This window comes from Leiobunum rupestre, chromosome 1, assembly GCF_980474605.1.
Source record: "Leiobunum rupestre chromosome 1, qqLeiRupe1.1.hap1, whole genome shotgun sequence".
Classification (NCBI taxonomy): domain Eukaryota; kingdom Metazoa; phylum Arthropoda; class Arachnida; order Opiliones; family Sclerosomatidae; genus Leiobunum; species Leiobunum rupestre.
In genome coordinates, this window is record NC_143384.1 from 15,047,008 (window position 1) to 15,066,224 (window position 19,217).

The 19,217-nt window shown below is 35.5% G+C and overlaps 1 protein-coding gene across 1 annotated transcript in view; it reads left to right on the forward strand.

The window, feature by feature from the left end:
- The window catches only part of LOC149961161 (leucine-rich repeat neuronal protein 1-like), a 248,721-nt gene that overhangs the window by 138,030 nt on the left and 91,474 nt on the right, over positions 1–19,217 (forward strand). Inside the window, exon 3 of the mRNA XM_090169427.1 lies at positions 18,525–18,672. The gene's annotated coding sequence lies outside the window, so the exon portion shown is untranslated. The remainder of the gene's footprint in view (positions 1–18,524; positions 18,673–19,217) is intronic.

Here is a 19,217-nt window from a genome sequence, read left to right on the forward strand (position 1 = left end):
CCTGGTTCAAATGATTAAATCCGGATTCAAATGATTAAATCCTGATTCAAATGATTAAATCCTGATTCAAATGATTAAATCCTGATTCAAATGATTAAGTTTAAAATAAAATAATGAAATAATAATTAAAATGATTAAATCGTGACTAAGTTTTAAATCACTTAATAACAATCTGTTTAAAAACTCGTTAATCTTTCTTCCCGTTTCCTAGTGGGACATTAATTTTTCGTTTATCTTTAGGTATTTTATATTCGTGTACATATTTTTTCAATTCAAATGATGGTAAATTCAACGTACAAACCTTTGATGTATGTTCTTCGGGAATAAAATAGAAAAATAAACATTTTACGGTACGTCTTTTTTCAATTCAAATGATGGTAAATTCAACGTACAAACCTTTGATGTATGTTCTTCGGGAATAAAATAGAAAAATAAACATTTTACGGTACGTCTCTAGAGTATTTAGAAGCTGCAGTACTAATTTTAGAAATACAACCCTTGGGCTAAGAAGTACGAATTTTGCAATCGCAAAGACCCAGTCAATACTTCAGACTACATATTAAATTTCAAAGTAAAGGATGGTTTTATTTCGTTGGTGATATACGTCCGAAAAGTCATCAGCTTCTATTTTCCACAAACCCTTAAGCTCTTTTGATTTTCAAAACACAGCTATAGAGACAGAGGCAGAGGTACCAATCATATTACAATAGAGGCCTGTAGAAGTAAAATAAAAGAGGGCGCTCGTATATTGGGCCGTTCGGCGGATCAGTGGTGGGCATTTTCGTCAAAGAGCCGCTCAGCTCGCACTCGTTAGCCTATTATCAGCTCACGCTCACGCATTTTTGAGCGGTTAAATAAGCGCTCCTCTCTTTTCGCTCTTTTTTGAGCGGTAAAATTAACGCTCCTCTCTTTTCGTTCTTTTTTGAGCGGAAAAATCTGCGCTCCTCTTTTTCGCTCTTTTATGTGCGCTAAAATCAGCGCTCCTCTCTTTTCGCTCTTTTTTGAGCGGTAAAATTAACGCTCCTCTCAATTCGCTCTTTTATGTGCGCTAAAATCGGCGCTCCTCTCTTTTCGCTCTTTTTTGAGCGGTAAAATTAACGCTCCTCTCAATTCGCTCTTTTATGTGCGCTAAAATCGGCGCTCCTCTCTTTTCGCTCTTTTTTGAGCGGTAAAATTAACGCTCCTCTCAATTCGCTCTTTTATGTGCGCTAAAATCAGCGCTCCTCTCTTTTCGCTCTTTTTTGAGCGGTAAAATTAACGCTCCTCTCAATTCGCTCTTTTATGTGCGCTAAAATCAGCACTCCTCTCTTTTCGCTCTTTTTTGAGCGGTAAAATTAACGCTCCTCTCAATTCGCTCTTTTATGTGCGCTAAAATCAGCACTCCTCTCTTTTCGCTCTTTTTTGAGCGGTAAAATTAACGCTCCTCTCAATTCGCTCTTTTATGTGCGCTAAAATCGGCGCTCCTCTCTTTTCGCTCTTTTTTGAGCGGTAAAATTAACGCTCCTCTCAATTCGCTCTTTTATGTGCGCTAAAATCAGCGCTCCTCTCTTTTCGCTCTTTTTTGAGCGGTAAAATTAACGCTCCTCTCAATTCGCTCTTTTATGTGCGCTAAAATCAGCGCTCCTCTCTTTTCGCTCTTTTTTGAGCGGTAAAATTAACGCTCCTCTCAATTCGCTCTTTTATGTGCGCTAAAATCAGCGCTCCTCTCTTTTCGCTCTTTTTTGAGCGGTAAAATTAACGCTCCTCTCAATTCGCTCTTTTATGTGCGCTAAAATCGGCGCTCCTCTCTTTTCGCTCTTTTTTGAGCGGTAAAATTAACGCTCCTCTCAATTCGCTCTTTTATGTGCGCTAAAATCAGCGCTCCTCTCTTTTCGCTCTTTTTTGAGCGGTAAAATTAACGCTCCTCTCAATTCGCTCTTTTATGTGCGCTAAAATCAGCGCTCCTCTCTTTTCGCTCTTTTTTGAGCGGTAAAATTAACGCTCCTCTCAATTCGCTCTTTTATGTGCGCTAAAATCGGCGCTCCTCTCTTTTCGCTCTTTTTTGAGCGGTAAAATTAACGCTCCTCTCAATTCGCTCTTTTATGTGCGCTAAAATCAGCGCTCCTCTCTTTTCGCTCTTTTTTGAGCGGTAAAATTAACGCTCCTCTCAATTCGCTCTTTTATGTGCGCTAAAATCAGCGCTCCTCTCTTTTCGCTCTTTTTTGAGCGGTAAAATTAACGCTCCTCTCAATTCGCTCTTTTATGTGCGCTAAAATCAGCGCTCCTCTCTTTTCGCTCTTTTTTGAGCGGTAAAATTAACGCTCATCTCAATTCGCTCTTTTATGTGCGCTAAAATCAGCGCTCCTCTCTTTTCGCTCTTTTTTGAGCGGTAAAATTAACGCTCCTCTCAATTCGCTCTTTTATGTGCGCTAAAATCAGCGCTCCTCTCTTTTCGCTCTTTTTTGAGCGGTAAAATTAACGCTCCTCTCAATTCGCTCTTTTATGTGCGCTAAAATCGGCGCTCCTCTCTTTTCGCTCTTTTTTGAGCGGTAAAATTAACGCTCCTCTCAATTCGCTCTTTTATGTGCGCTAAAATCAGCGCTCCTCTCTTTTCGCTCTTTTTTGAGCGGTAAAATTAACGCTCCTCTCAATTCGCTCTTTTATGTGCGCTAAAATCAGCGCTCCTCTCTTTTCGCTCTTTTTTGAGCGGTAAAATTAACGCTCCTCTCAATTCGCTCTTTTATGTGCGCTAAAATCAGCGCTCCTCTCTTTTCGCTCTTTTTTGAGCGGTAAAATTAACGCTCATCTCAATTCGCTCTTTTATGTGCGCTAAAATCAGCGCTCCTCTCTTTTCGCTCTTTTTTGAGCGGTAAAATTAACGCTCCTCTCAATTCGCTCTTTTATGTGCGCTAAAATCAGCGCTCCTCTCTTTTCGCTCTTTTTTGAGCGGTAAAATTAACGCTCCTCTCAATTCGCTCTTTTATGTGCGCTAAAATCGGCGCTCCTCTCTTTTCGCTCTTTTTTGAGCGGTAAAATTAACGCTCCTCTCAATTCGCTCTTTTATGTGCGCTAAAATCAGCGCTCCTCTCTTTTCGCTCTTTTTTGAGCGGTAAAATTAACGCTCCTCTCAATTCGCTCTTTTATGTGCGCTAAAATCAGCGCTCCTCTCTTTTCGCTCTTTTTTGAGCGGTAAAATTAACGCTCCTCTCAATTCGCTCTTTTATGTGCGCTAAAATCAGCGCTCCTCTCTTTTCGCTCTTTTTTGAGCGGTAAAATTAACGCTCATCTCAATTCGCTCTTTTATGTGCGCTAAAATCAGCGCTCCTCTCTTTTCGCTCTTTTTTGAGCGGTAAAATTAACGCTCCTCTCAATTCGCTCTTTTATGTGCGCTAAAATCGGCGCTCCTCTCTTTTCGCTCTTTTTTGAGCGGTAAAATTAACGCTCCTCTCAATTCGCTCTTTTATGTGCGCTAAAATCAGCGCTCCTCTCTTTTCGCTCTTTTTTGAGCGGTAAAATTAACGCTCCTCTCAATTCGCTCTTTTATGTGCGCTAAAATCAGCGCTCCTCTCTTTTCGCTCTTTTTTGAGCGGTAAAATTAACGCTCCTCTCAATTCGCTCTTTTATGTGCGCTAAAATCAGCGCTCCTCTCTTTTCGCTCTTTTTTGAGCGGTAAAATTAACGCTCCTCTCAATTCGCTCTTTTATGTGCGCTAAAATCAGCGCTCCTCTCTTTTCGCTCTTTTTTGAGCGGTAAAATTAACGCTCCTCTCAATTCGCTCTTTTATGTGCGCTAAAATCAGCGCTCCTCTCTTTTCGCTCTTTTTTGAGCGGTAAAATCGGCGCTCCTTTTTTCGATCTTTTTGGAGCGGTAAAATTAACGCTCCTCTCAAATTCGTTCTTTTATGTGCGGTAAAATCAGAGCTCCTCTCATTTTCATTTCGCTCTCTTTAATAAAACATTTTACCGCTCAATTTCGCTCATAATAACAAAAGCGCTCACAATAAGAGGAGCCGTGCCCAGCACTTCACCGGATAGATGGCGCTGTAGGGATAGGTTAGATATTGTTTCGGAATAATACGGCAGTTCTCTTTTTCATCATCATAGGAGGACTGTAGAGAAGAGTAGTCTAGTTTGGAGTGAGTGGGCCCGCGAGGCTTTTCGCCTCAGTTATTTACAGACGCGGAGCTAAGCCTTGGCCACCTCCTATACAGATTTTGTCCGTCTCAGCTCCTCTTCCCGATATCTTTCTAGTACGGTAATATATATTTATACGATATAACTTCCCTTCATAGTTTGGCCATAGTTCCATCGTTATGAATAAATGCATAAGTATTGTTCCGAAGAATATTTCTCTCTCAACTTCTTTTTTTTGTGCTCCCGAACTAGATTCTCAACTTCCGCTATAACCTTCTCTGCGATACCGATTTTTTATTTCATTGGAAAGCGTTGAATTTTGGGGAAAATATAGGTTTGAATAAGAAGATATATTTCTTAAGGTACGTTCGAAGATAGACTTTAAATTTTAAAGTTTGGAGGTCCTAGTTTAAGGGATTTCGCACCCTCTGATAACGTCAAAAATAATTTCAGATATTTTTTATTTAAAGGAAAAGTCCAGGTTGGGTAAAACTTGGGTCTATTTGAAAGATCATGTTTAAATATACTCAAAAATATCAGTCGTGAAATTGTATTTTTTTTAATGACGAGAAATTAATTTTTAAACGAGCGAAATTTACCGCCAAGTGAGCTGCCATTTTCTTTCGCCTTCCCTCCGCAGACCGCACGCGGAGCAAGCGCGCGCGGGGAACAGAGCGCTTTTAAAGCCTGTTATAGCGCGAACAGCGCGTGATTAAAGTCCTAAAACGTCACCCCGAAACAAAAAATGGCAGATCGCTTGGCGGTAAATTTCGCTCGTTTAAAAATTAATTTCTCGGCATTAAAAAAAGATACAATTTTACGACTGATATTTTTGAGTTTATTTAAACATGATCTTTCAAATAGACCCAAGTTTTACCAAACCTGGACTTTTCCTTTAATGAATTAAAAAAAAATTAGTTCAGTTTATGAAAATAAAAAAAAACTTCGTCTAGGGGTCTATCGAGGGTCTGGGGTCTAACAGGATTCGATCTGATGATGATGATCGAAATATCTTAGACCCCTAATTGTACTAGATATATTAAACTAATATATGCAAATTTCTCTAAGTTTTTATTTTCATAAACTACAACTAGCATAAATTATATATCATTATAAATTTATTTTGTATACCTCACTCGATATCAAATATGGGCCTGGTGTGCAATCGATGGCCCAGTATTTAGTTTAGAACACTTTGAGTTAGAAGGCTAACGTTGGTTATTCTGGAGCCCACTGCCCACCTTTTGATGGGAAACAATAAATATATATTTATAATTTATATTTACATACACGTCTAGAATTATGTTCCGTATGTCATTTAGTGGAAATAATCACTGATAGTTACGTGTGAAATGATGTGGAATTGACGTCATACCCAAAATATAAGCTCCCCTAATTAGGGAAATACCAAACAATTGATCAGACGCCAACTCTGCAAGGCTTAAATAATTAATTAATAAGTCCAGAAACAAAAGTGTGGTTATTCTGGAAATGGCTCTCTGTAACTTTGGCCCTTGCCGCCATTTTGGATGAAAAGTTTTTATCTACAGGAAAAATCACGGGTGACGTTTTCTCTAACTTGACTATAGCTGACGCTAGACCATAGGCGCTACGCCGGAAGATTGTGACTCCGCAGCGCCACCTAGAATCGTTTCGATCACGAATAAAATTGTAACCTAGAGTGACCGAGGGATCAGAAATTCAAAGAAATCCCGTAAATTTTCCAAGAAATACGAAATCCAGCTTGGATTTCTTTAAAATCCCGAAATCCGGCAAGAAATCCAGAAATCCGCAGATTTCTTAAAAATCTGCAGATTTTTTCAAAATCTTGTAATCTGGCAAGAAATCCAGAAATGCGACGGGACATCTCGAAATCTGGCCAGAAATCCCGAGATCCGACGAGAAATTGCGAAATCTGACTAATATCTTGAAATCCAGCGAGAAATCTTGAAATCCTGAAATCCGACTCAAAAGTTAAGAAATCCGTAATCCAACAAAATCTTAAAATACAGCTAAAAATTGCTTTAAAAAGTTGAAATTTGGTATAACGTATGATTGTTTCAGATTCGGTATTTTTCAAGCATTTAATGAAAAAATAATCTATTAAATTTATTAAATAATTCAAGGTTACACGTATCAATCGAATTAGTTAGTACGGAAAACCGATATCTCAATAATAGCCTTAGCGTGTTAAAAACGCGATGACGGCACGAAAAATGTCGTATAAATCACACGTGGACGCCTCACGTATCTTACGAATTTGACGGCTTGAAAGCGTTTTTTTTTCTTCTTGCCGCTTCCCTCGTCGTCCGCACGATGGCGCGCGCGTCATTCCGAACGACTGAACTCAACTTATTTTATTTCATGACGATGTGATATGGAAGAAATACACACGAGCGGAAGAAAAATGGGGAATCCTTCTCCAGCTTATGTTCCATACTCCAACAAGGCTTTATCCTCTTTGGCGAAGTAGGCGGGGGTGGCACAGGGGGAAAGGAGTTGATTTCGTTTCGCTGTATTTATAAACTCTCTCCCCTGTATCTCCACTTTTCGCTTATAACAGTGATTTGAGCGTTGAGCATTGGGGCGAATGGACAGGTTTTTTTTGCCCTGAAACTGATTACAATCGGGTTGCTCTAACATACTCTACGTTTTCGCCAATTCAGCGAATAGTATCCAAGTCTGGTATCAGCTTCTATCTACTATCTGTTTAGTGTTAAGAAAAAGTTTGCGAAATTGTATTCTTGATTTGTGTATGTCTTCCGCTAGTCTGTTCTAGCAAGCGCTTTTATGATTTCATTTTAGCGAAAACGACTGAACTTTGGGTAATTCTCTTCTCTAACAACCCTACCTCGGCTGATTTGGTTCAAATTTGGTGTAAGGGTTTTTTAATACCGTTGAAATCGAATTATCGGATATTTTGAAAATCGGAGATACTGAACAGCGCCATTTTCCGAAATTGCCTTGACCCCTAAAATTGACCATGGCATAACTTCCTCAATTATGACCTGAACTTCCCTTATTTAAATGTCATTTTAAAGAAAAACGGTATAGAATCTATAGTTTGGGGCAAAAATTTCCATATTTAGTTTTAGGAAGGTAATTACGGCAATTTAATATTTTGACCTTTGACCTTTACCTTTAACAGCGGTTTTAAATTTAAATTCGATTTTTTTTTCAAATACTCCATGATTTCTTTACCCGAAAATAATGAAATCCCAAAGTATTATTTCTAGTTCTTGAGATATTAATAAATATGTATAGCCCCTAAAACTCGAATTTTCACTGATTAAAAATATTTAGAGAACTTTTCAATATTTATTTTTAATAGAAATTTGTCAATCGTTTTGTTTTACAAATGCTAGGTCAACCTTCACTGTATCACTGCCATTCAACTAGTATTTTGACCTAGATACCAGCAAAAGTGACATAATTACCAAAAGTGTGACAATCCCTGTACTTTCGTATGCTAAAGGTTTAATGAATGATCGACTCGAGATCGACCACGTAAAAGACTATTTATGGTCGCCTTTCTGGATCTTTTTTTAGTCTATGGTATTATATCGTAGGTAGATGGCGATAGCATCTCCAAAGAACGGCGAACAATCAAAAAATTCACTAACTTTGACCAGTGCTACTTAGTTCCTCCGTTTCTCACTACGAGGCGTTATTTGTCGGTTTTAACTTCCTTCCCTCCCCAAGGCATACTTTCCCTTCTCCCCTCCCAACTTGTATTTCGCTCGTAACATTCATTCAGAAATAGCTCCGATTGACACACTTTTGGGAATTATGTCACTTTTGATACAAGTGATACTACAAGATTTTCAATTTTACATAGTATGCTTTCTGGTAAAACCCAACATTCGTCTTAAAACTGTGGCCAACGATAATTAGTAGAATTAAATCCTGGGCTCATAAATAAAACAAAATAGCTCCACATTCATTTGAATATTCCTTCACTATTCCAATATAGCAATGTTCGCCATATTAACAAGCAACAATTAAATGATAAATATTAGTGGACAGTTTTGTTGCTGAGTTGCTCTGTATCCAAGTCTGGTTTCAGCTTCTATCTACTATCTTTTTTGTGTTAAGAAAAAGTGTGCGAACTTGTATTCTTGATTTGTGTACGTCTTCCGCTAGTCTGGTCTAGCAAGCGCTTTTATGATTTCATTTTAGCGAAAGCGACTGTTCAGTCTTTGTAGTTTTTTTTTTATTTTTTACAACAATATCTAACGCTTATCAACCTTTAGATATATGGTATTTTTACCTCTCCGAGGGGACTTTGTACCCTAGGAGGGGTTATACAACCACCGTGTCTGTCTGTGGGTCTGTCTGTCAGGCCTGCGAACGCGTTCGCATTTTCGGGGCAAAGGGTAATCACTGCGTACGCAGTTTCTTAGAATCAGGGAAAAGGTTTTTCCAAAAGCGCCCTCTTTTTGTCATTGTTTATTTAAACATTCAATAAAATGTTTTTCAGAAACTGTATATAAACCTTATACGATTGTTATTATCACGCACTTCGACATGATCTTAAACCTGATAAATAATCTATTATAATTAAATAATTAATTTCAGTATTTAGAACCGTCGTCAATTAGTTTTGGTGTTCTGTCACGAACAGCGACAAAACATCCAAAAGTGTGTCAACTCTTCCTTTGTGCCTTTTTACAATCACCGTGTCTGTCTGTCTGTGGGTCTGTCTACATGGGCTGCGAATGCATACGCATTTTTGGGGCAAAGTATAATCACTGCGTTCGCAGTTTCTTGGAATTAGGGAAAAGCTTTTTCCAAAAGAGCCCTCTTTTTGTCATTGGGTGTAGTATAAATTTTTTTCAATTTGCGTTAATATCGGGTGGGATGCGACACACTTTTGGGTCTTATGTCGCTTTTTTAGCTCGATGAAATTTCTTCTTCAACTTTGTGCCATATACGGTTAAGCTGATGTTGATGAGCTGATCTTGCTACTGACAGAAATATAATACGGTTAAGCTGATGTTGATGAGCGGATCGTGTTAGTGACAGAAGTATAAAAAAAACCTCTTCCGGTTGGAAATATAACAGCTTATTTAATTAAAGTAGCAACAAGAGTTCAACCATGGTGTAGGGGTCGGACATTTGCAAATTTTGCTTAAGGGATTTCGAATCTCAGAGTGATTTCAGAAATCAGAAACTGATTTTGATATTTCAGAGCACGATTTTCGCGTTAATTTCGGTTTTTTTAGGATGATTTTGTAATTTTGTGATTGATTTTCGGCCAGATTTCAGAATTTTCAAGTTGATTTTAAGATATCTAAAATAATTTTTCCCTAGAGTGTACGGGATTTGTACGAATGTACTGTGGTACTTATATTTTTAACCATTGTATCCATGTGCTTTGTCGATTGAAATGACACGGGTTCAAATCCTGGCTCTGACGTGAATGAAAATTTTTATTTTTTGTTTTCAAAACTTCATTCTCATGATAAAAATATGATTATGATTATGTACATTATAACGGTGGCGGAGTGGTTAACACTTTCGCTTCGCAGCAAGAGGACGGGTTATACAATCACCGTCTCTGTCTGTCTGTCTGTCAGGCTTGCGAACGCAAAACCACCGTGTGACGGTGAGCGTTAACGGATTGATTTGCGGTCGGGTTTGGTTTGGTTGGTTTGTTTTCGTCAACGTTCACCGGATATTTCGTTATTGTTACGTTAATGTGTAGGTCGTGAATGTTGAATTCGTGTTATGATGGTTGTGGATGTTGAGTCTTTTATTTTTGTATGGGCGTTTTCTCTCCAACTTCTTCTTAATGACTTTGGGACGGATCGAGTGCTGAGTGTTATGCAACCTCTCAAAGTCCAATGGCAGGGTTTCCACCAGTTGTACACGGTATTCGTCTTAGTATCAATTCGCGATTTTTTGGCGCCGGCCGGGAATCGAACCCGGGTCTGCCTCGTGCAAGAGATGTACTCTAACCACTCAGCCACCAACGCTTGTTAATTTACGGTGTTTTTCTAAAAAACAGCTTTGGCGAATGTCCTTTACAAAGCTATAACGTTAGGCACTATAACTTATTCTACATCATTTTAAATATTTATAAATTTAATCTTATATTTAATGAAATATTTATAAATTATATTAATCTTATATTTAATGAAATATTTATAAATTATATTAATCTTATATTTAATGAAATATTTATAAATTATATTAATCTTATATTTAATGAAATATTTATAAATTATATTAATCTTATATTTAATGAAATATTTATAAATTATATTAATCTTATATTTAATGAAATATTTATAAATTATATTAATCTTATATTTAATGAAATATTTATAAATTATATTAATCTTATATTTAATGAAATATTTATAAATTATATTAATCTTATATTTAATGAAATATTTATAAATTATATTAATCTTATATTTAATGAAATATTTATAAATTATATTAATCTTATATTTAATGAAATATTTATAAATTATATTAATCTTATATTTAATGAAATATTTATAAATTATATTAATCTTATATTTAATGAAATATTTATAAATTATATTAATCTTATTTTTAATGAAATATTTATAAATTATATTGATCTTATATTTAATGAAATATTTATAAATTATATTAATCTTATATTTAATGAAATATTTATAAATTATATTAATCTTATATTTAATGAAATATTTATAAATTATATTAATCTTATATTTAATGAAATATTTATAAATTATATTAATCTTATATTTAATGAAATGTTTATAAATTATATTAATCTTATATTTAATGAAATATTTATAAATTATATTAATCTTATATTTAATTAAATATTCATAAATTATATTAATCTTATAATTAATGAAATATTTTAGTATTTTAATGTAAAATTTGATCGTGATCAGGAATTGAACTCGGGTTGCATTGTAATAATGCACATAGTTCACCGCCGAGCCATTGACCTCCTTAGGGAACATATTAAAGTAAAGGAACAATTATGATATGGCGGGTTTTTTTACTAAACGGATTAATACAATACCTGTATATATTGTTCATTGAACTTTGTTTGTTTATTCTTTGGTACGATTTTTTTTTGTTTTAAATTTTTGTTAAATTCTTAACAAAATTTCTTTAAAACACAAAAAGTAGTTCATTGTTACCTTTTAATAACGCTTAGAAAAAGGATTATTATTCAAAACTCCCACGGAAACTATAGCGCCACCGTGTCAAAAGTTATGAGGTAACTTTGCGGTTTTAATTAGTATGTTCGGTCATCGGTCAAGAAAAGAGTTAAATTGTGTTTCGGGTTTGGAACGTGAGTGAATGGACTTAAGTGTATGAACAGTGCGTGTTTAAGACTGAAAGTGTTAAAGTAATTGTGAACTAACTCAAGTAGCTGTAAGATAAAATTGATTGTTATTATTTTTTGAATTGGAATAACCTAATTATACCCTTGAAATTATCAACTCAACCTGTGAGGGTAATTAAGTAGATTGGAAGTAATTAGTAGAGAACAGCTCTCAGCTGTTAATTTAGACAGAGTTTATAGTTAGGTAGTTTGGATTTAGTTAAAATTACTCAGTATAATTTATGATATTTACTTAAGTGTAAGTGTGTTTTGGTTTATTTTTCAATCACGATGAACTAAGACACATCAAGTCTTAGACACTTGAGTACCAGTTCTGTACAATTACGTAGAAGGGATATATATTGTTGTGTCATTGACGAAAGTTAAATCTAGAACGTTCCATAGACTGTTCTGAATAAAAATAAGCATTTATAATTTTGCATAATTCTGGTTGCCATTTTATTTTCTAATCACTCGCCCACAACATTACAGTTCTGGCAATCCCGAATCAAATAAATTTTCGATATAACGGCGACGGGAAATTATTCTCGTAAATTTATCGCGCGGTTCTAGGGAATATTCTTTTAACGAAATTTCGATAAACCATCGTTTAATTAAAATCGGCCCGATTACGTTAAAATTATAATACCCTCTGTAAATATTTATTTCATTAAAATTTGTCTCGTATTATATTCAACTGATAAACTTGTACTGTAAAGAGGGTTTAATTCAATTGTACATTGCTATAGTACGTCTAACTCACTGTTGTAACTACTTAACTTATGATATTCTGAATAAATTAAAATTGGTCGTTTCGTCCCCTTCTATTTTAATTATAATTAAAATTTTATACCGGGCAGGATAGAACTGGGATAACATTTTTAACAAAACTCAAAATTGCGGAGATATATCTTTAAGGGTTATCTCAAAATTAATACCACTAGGGACAATTCTTCCGAGGAGAGGTATATTTTGGCTTGCCAACTTGTTAGACCTCTGATTTTATAGTTTATGCCGAAACTCTGTTGATAGCGACTTTTAGCATGGCGGTGATTGGAGTTTTCACACTTCCCCTTGAAAGGGGATATTATAAACTTTTGTTCATAGCCGTGGAAGCCATATTGACACCAAATCTCATAGTGTCATTGACCTACAGTTTATCAGAAGAAGAATATAACACCTCCATTCTTGGTATATTTGAATATTTAAATTTTATTGTAAATGTTATATTAAAATTCAAAAAAGGTATTTATATCCTTTTCCTGAATATTATTAAATAAGAATACGGTCCGGATTTAAATAAAGCTACGAACGTTATGAAAGAAAAAAGAAATATCAAACAAAATAAAGCCTGCTTTTCATAAAGTGACACAACAAAACGCGAAACGAGTGACAAAAAAGACATCATTCTTCTGGAAATGGATGACGCCAAGAAATATATTTCTTTTCTCCCCTTTGAAATGTGCGACGGGGTCCCGTTTCATCCGTCAATTCTATAAAAATCGCCCAAAATGTAACGCTTTTTATTTCAATTCGTTAAAAAAAAACCAACAATTCACGAGTGACAGATTCGGGCTGACGCGCCAGCGCGGACCGAAGAGAAAAGCGACTCGCCAGCGCGGACCTAACAGAGCTCCAGATATAAATCCTATATTTGGATATTTTCGACTAAAACTCGCTCTCCAGACTTTTACGGTGAACATAAAATAGTATTTAAATCATTACATTTATGTACAATAACGGTATGTTACTTTCATTTCAACCAGAACTTATTTTTTATCTCTGAGAAAAATATTTTACCAGAAGTACATAATATATCTCGTAAGAGAGAAGTATCCATCAAAGAAAATTGTGTAGTTTTCAAAGGATTCTGAAGAAAACACCACATCACAGTTCAAAAATTGTCGCTCATAACGATGCAAAATGTCTAAAACGACCATGCGTAAAGGGGTTTTCCCCCTAGCTCTTCGGGTTCCCCTTTCCATAAAACTTGTCGAAGTTAACGGTAATAGTGTAGGGAGCTGTAGGCTCGCGTGGCATGAAGGGCTTGCCACCACCCTCCTACGCATTGTAACCCGGCCACCTGAATTAAAGGCAATACAAGTCGCTAGATGACTTGGGCTCAGGATGGTGCCTTTGGTATTAGCCTAGCTGATTATATTAATTTATTATTATATTTCCTGATTTGTTAACCATATTTTTCCGGATATAACTATTATAGAAAGTCAGTATTTGATTTAATTAAAATTACAGTATATTTCTTCTGAAACATATCACCTAAGGTACGTATCTCAAGCGTATAACATTACAGTATACATGTATAGAGGTATAACTCGTACGAATTGAATATTATATTATAATATTATTATTCTATATTATATATAAAAATATATTATAAACTTTTGAATTTACGATAATAAATGAAATATTCCGAACGTAATGTCATTTCTTAAATCAGTTTTTATTTCCGGTTTAAATCTTTTATCTCGATTTGATTATTTTAAAAGCACTTTTTTTCTCTCATATCTCTCAGAATAATTACTTTATTCTCACCTCCGATAGCCGATAAACGTACTTTTTTCTGCTGAAAAATGCTTTTCGAAATGACACGTTCTGCATTTTTGAAATGGTTGGTTTTAATCTCGCGCCGAGTTTCAAGCCAAGTAATTTCCTAATGGCAAAATATGAACCTAAAGGTAAACTTAATGTGTTAAAGGTTCACGTTATTCTCAACAATTTTTAGCGTTGCTGCCAATCCCGCTCACCATCTAATAGTTAACGTATTTTCTACATTTCTGAACAAGAGTATGAGGATACATAATAACATAATTAAAATAATGTTTACTTTAACCATAATTGTATAATATTGTTACATAATTGTGACACTTCCTATTCTTCACATGCAAAAGTTTTACTGTGAGTTATTCACAAGACAGACTGCATTACGGGCTTCGTCGCCGTTTTGCGTCCGCTTGCTAACGTGTCACGAGTAGCCATTGACAACGTCTCACTAGGGGGAGATTTTCTTCATGTGATGACGTCCCTCCGTTACTAGCTATCAGTAAAATATTCCCTAAAGTGACAAACTTATGGAAAATTATTATAGACTTATGAACAGACTTAAGCTCCTTCCCCCTTAAGATAGCTGCAACATTTTCCCTAAGTATAAATAAATATAAATTCTTGATTATTCGCGACAGAAACGAGCCTAGGTGGCGTAACGGCGCTAGCTTCTCCGAGGTTGCGCCTACGATCTAGCATCTGCTACGGACAAATTAATAAGTCATAAGGACATTTATTCTTAAATAACCTTATCAAAACATAATTAAACGATGCAAAAATTATGTTAAAATGACAGTATCATTATTCATAAAGTCAAATTTATGAATAACGATGAGGAAAAACTAGTAGCGTCTGCTTGAGCGGCTAACTATCTAGGTTACAATGGCGAACCAAAGGGGCCGTAGCAAACTAGCGATAGTTTTTGGTGGCGAAAACATATAAGGATAATGATGATTTTGTAAAATCCCTTCAATGTTTTTACAATCCAGTTTTAGGCTACACTGGACTGCTTTTCTCCTTTTGAGTAGTGGCGGCGGAATATAGGGTACAGGGGTACATTGTACCCTCCTAGATTTCAGGCGAGTGTACAATCAATTTATTTGAACCCCCCAAATTGCCCTTCCAAAAATTTCATAACTCACGTTTTGCTCTATAATTTTCCAAAATCCTCAGGAATAATAATTATATTATACCAAAAGTCTTATCAGACTTTTGAATATACAAAATATAATTATATAAATTAAGAAAGTTATTTAGAAGCCCGGACTGGCTCCTTTGGGGGCCCTCGGCTAGAGACTGAAGAGGGGGCCCCTTATCGGGTGGTGTGGAGGGGGATGGAATAAAAATCTAAATGGTTATTTATAGACTCTTAAACGCGCCTCCCCAATTGACCGCCATTACCTTACAGTCTACGGGGAGGGTGATGAAAAAACCGGTTTTGGGGGGATGAAATTTCTGCGGTAGAGCACTTACTCGTCGGTTGCCTGTACGATAATGGCGCCGCCCAGTAACCGTTTCTAAAAAGAGTGTATAGCACAACAAATAACGTTTAATTAATTAATTAATTAATTAATTAATTTGAAACTTCAAACGTGTCTAAAGGACCTTTAGTAAAACTTTATTATAAACCAGTTCAGGATTTAATTAAATACTGAATTTGTCTTGCTATTTGTTAATCACTTCTCTAACGGGATGAAAATCACTAACAAATTAAGAAAAATAAACAAAAACTGAAATCATCAGTGTTTTAGGCTTAACAAAAAACTTCATTTTCTTGGAGCGCTGTGACTCTGCCCCACCAAATATTTCCCTTCCTCCGCCACTGGAATATATAAAAATGAGTGCGACACTGTTCTCATTAATCCATAAAAATTTGAACAAATCATTGTACATAGTGAAATAACAATTTAACATTGATTGGTATAAATACTCCATTTGTAATATTGCTATATTTTGAAACATACCAGCTTTGCGTAGGTTACCACAGCTATTTACAATAAAACGACTATAATATTAATAACAACAATAATTAGCTAGGCTAATACCCTTAACACCACATTGGGCCTTAGTCATAGAGTGACTTTTAAAGCCATTAATTCAGGTAGCCAGGTTACAATGCGTAGGAGGGTGGTGGCAAGCCCTTCATGCCACGCGAGCCAACAACTCCCTACTCTAACTATTACCGTTAAAATCAGAAAACACGAAATGAAAGAAGAAAATTATAGTTTTTTTTTCCAGTCAAATCATGGATAGTAGATTTTCGAGTATCGGTAAAAAGCCTGGTGTTTAGCCCCCGTAAACCAATCACACTAAGGGAGTCGGCCAAGGTTATTTGAAAAAAAACAAGTATCGCTAAGAGTGGACGATACTGTTCGAAAAAAGAAGTTCATTTTTACGCCAAAAGGTATTTTTTCACGTTTTTATAGATTAAATATGATATACTAAATATCAGTTGATAGTTTTTATTGAATTAAAAAACCAATATTAAAAATTACTAAAATATAAAGCGCAAAAAATTAAGTAACAATAGCTGAAAACTATTCGTGGGTTCTGAACCGTTCAACCAGTCCCCATGCGCACTATTCGGCAAAAACAATTCTAGAACTACCCAAATGCAAACTATTCGCAGACAAGAACCTCTTGTTGAACCGTTCGGAACCGTTCTAAATGGTACCTGCTCGAGAGCAAGTACTGGCCGGAACTCAAGGTTGAAATCTCTAAAATTCGTCTGCACATCGGGCTACGTACGTCAAATCGTACGAATCACAACTATTCGTACAAAAGTTCTGAACTATCCAGAACTTTTGTGTGACGTCACAGCTCAGTCCTAGGCCGTTCTCTTAACGGTTCAGAACTCACGAATAGTTTTCAGCTAATATCAACCGCATTAGATTGCCATTTTGAAATTTTAAGATCACGTGGTACAAACGACCTTGCAAGACTCCCTCGGAGTCTCCCGAGCTGATTGATACGCGGGGAGAAATCAAATGCACTGTGGAAGGCTATCGAACACCTGTCCTCTTCATTTACTGTCCATGCTGTACTTAATATACTGCATACTATAAACCGCCGTGGTATGAGTGATTACCCATCGTGGTTGGTTCATAATGGCGGAGATATAAAGTCTTTAGGCGCCGTGCCAAGTATACGTGACAAATATTTACGTAACGATGTATAAGAAACTCGTAAAGTAAATGAATGTGTGTAGATGCACTTCTTTCGTCGAAATGTCTCCTTGAAACAGGCCATTCAAAGTGTCATCAGCAGCTCTCACTCGCGGCCATTTCCAGTTCCCCTGTCGCGGTACATCCGCCGGAAGTCGGTTTCCATACGACCTCTGTTGTCGGTATCTTTACTCTATCTGTTTAAATCGTCTCCGTGGAAGGCCCCGACCGCTTGGGGACAAAAGACAGAAAATGGCTGACCATCAACCGGAAACGGAAATGCTGCCCATATAGCAATTTTGATTTGTTTAGCTTTCTTCTGTCACGGCCACGAAATAAAAATGTAAAAAATACGTTGACTGAAACGTTAACGGCGACATCTGTTTCATTAATCAGAATTTTATTTATTTATTATCAATAATACGATAAATTATGAGTCGTTAAATGTCTAAATTATTTTTTATTATTATTAATTATAATTATTGAAATAGAATACGTTGACTGAAACGTTAACGGCGACATCTGTTTCAATTTTCAGAATTTTATTTATTTATTATCCATAATACGATAAATTATGAGTCGTTAAATGTCTAAATTAATTATTATTATTATTAATTATAATTATTGAAAAAAATACGTTGACTGAAACGTTAACGGCGACATCTGTCTCATTAATCAGAATTTTATTTATTTATTATCCGTATTACGATAAATTAGGGATCGTTAAATGTCTAAATTAATTTTTATTAATTATAATTATTGAAAAAAAATACGTTAACTGAAACGTTAACGGCGACATCTGTTTCAATAATCAGAATTTTATTTATTTATTATCAATAATACGATAAATTATGAGTCGTTAAATGTCTAAATTAATTTTTATTATTATTAATTATAATTATTGAAATAGAATACGTTGACTGAAACGTTAACGGCGACATCTGTTTCAATTTTCAGAATTTTATTTATTTATTATCCATAATACGATAAATTATGAGTCGTTAAATGTCTAAATTAATTATTATTAATTATAATTATTGAAAAAAAATACGTTGACTGAAACGTTAACAGCGACATCTGTCTCAATAATCAGAATTTTATTTATTTATTATCCATAATACGATAAATTATGAGTCGTTAAATGTCTAAATTTATTATTATTTTTATTATTAATTATAATTATTGAAAAAAATACGTTGACTGAAACGTTAACGGCGACATCTGTCTCATTAATAAGAATTTTATTTATTTATTATCCGTACTACGATAAATTAAGAATCGTTAAATGTCTAAATTATCTTGTTATATTTATTGTAAAAATCTTAATTTCTTATTATTTAGTTACAGAGACTTTTGAAGGCCACAATCAGGGAGCAAGGCTTAGTGACGAACGAGCCGAGGCTTAACGAGCAGCGAATTAGGCCTGTTCGAGGCGTCGGCGTCTGGTCAGCATCTTCGGCGGGGAGCACTTTATTGAGAGCGACATGTGGTGAGTCACAAACCTTTTGATTCGCATTGACTACTCCAAGACGCGCTGATTAGTTCATGCCATAACGGCGCGGGTTTTAGAGCCATAAGCGAGGGCCCAAAGGACCGCGTACCACTAGCGCATATTGCGCATCTGGAGAGGGCGGGACGCTCATTTTGGCATCTGGCGTTTGTAACCGAATATTCTAATTCTCCTTCGTCTGAAAGCGAAGGGAATTAGCCGTTGGGGGACATACCTTTATGGCTATCGAATTCCCAATCGTGGGTCTTAACTTCAATCCCCAATTTGGCAATTTCAAGCTCTTTAATATCTCAATTTTAGAGAGGAAAGTTCAAATCCATAAATATTCTCCTTAAAATAAGTAGTTTATGCCCGAACCAGTGTTGCCAATGTTTGAAAGTTGAAATTCCCATTTCTGGGTAGTAAATTTCCCACAAATTCCCACACCCCTATTTAGCCCCGACCCCAACGAAAACTCGACGGAAAACATGCCATAATTTCCAAATTTTTGAAAAATTAACTTTTTAAAATTAAATTTAATTGAA